Source organism: Ceratina calcarata, unplaced genomic scaffold (assembly GCF_001652005.2).
Source record: "Ceratina calcarata isolate Rehan_Ccalc_2016 unplaced genomic scaffold, ASM165200v1 scaffold1372, whole genome shotgun sequence".
NCBI lineage: Eukaryota > Metazoa > Arthropoda > Insecta > Hymenoptera > Apidae > Ceratina > Ceratina calcarata.
In genome coordinates, this window is record NW_017134820.1 from 6850 (window position 1) to 8012 (window position 1163).

Consider the following 1163-nt stretch of genomic DNA (forward strand, 5'->3'; position numbering starts at 1 on the left):
ATAGAAAAAGTTGAATTTTTTCGAATGTACAAGTTATATTTATCTCTAATTTTGAAGATGTATGAATTAGACTTAACACTTAAGTTTGTAGAACTAATACTTTGCAAACAACTCAATGAATCAGTGAAGATAGCAGATTTCGGGATATTTCTAATAGCAATTTCATCAAGAGCTTTTTCAATATCCAAACATTCAGCTGTAAATACTGAAGCTGCTGAATCTAAACTAAAGGTAGCACTAAGATTAAATAAAGGACAAAAATATGCAGATCCTACAAATTCAGCATCCACAACCTTGCTACCATCAGTGAAAAAGGCTACAAAATCCTTTCCACTAACAAAATCATTGAACAGATCAATCGGTTTGAGAGAATTCCGGACCTCTCTACCGAATTCTGTATCAACATCGATATTAGAGGAAATGTTAGAATATTCATAAGAATAACTGTTAAAGTTATTGTTCGACATAACTTTACAAGCTACTTGATAATTGTCCATAATATTCCGGCTTAATAGTCTTTTAGAACTAAGTTTCTTTTTCCTAACTAACTTATAATAATCAATAACAGATTTGTACGTCAAAGTAGAGGTATTGGAAAGTGTTTTACAAAAGAAAGCATTAAATAGATATTTAACCCTATCCTCAATTAAAGGTAGTTTAAACTCTCCGTGTAAAACATTAATAGGCGTACTAATTCTGTATCCTAAGGCAATTCTGATGGCAGAGTTTTGAACTTTCTGCAATTGTTCTTGGTTTTTAGAACTAACAAGATAATATACATAGCTAGCATAGTCAATTATTGATCTAATGAAACTTTTATATAAGATGATCAAAGTTTCTGGATCAAATCCCCACCAGGTACCGCATAAAAACTTCACTATATTCAAGGCCTTGGTGCACTTATTTTTTATATAATTGATTTGCGGAGAAAACGAGAGCTGATAGTCCAAAATCAGCCCAAGAAACTTAACCGAGGCAGAGGATGGAATTTCTATTTTTGTTGTTTCTCCTGCCTTCTTAATTTCTACTTTTATTTTCCCAGGTAGAACGCGCTTCTTATTGAAATGAATAACTTCTGTTTTTTCGGGAGCGAGCTCTAAACCTATGACAGACAAATTATCAGATAGTGTACTAATTGCTCTTTCAATCTGTTTAACAGCTCT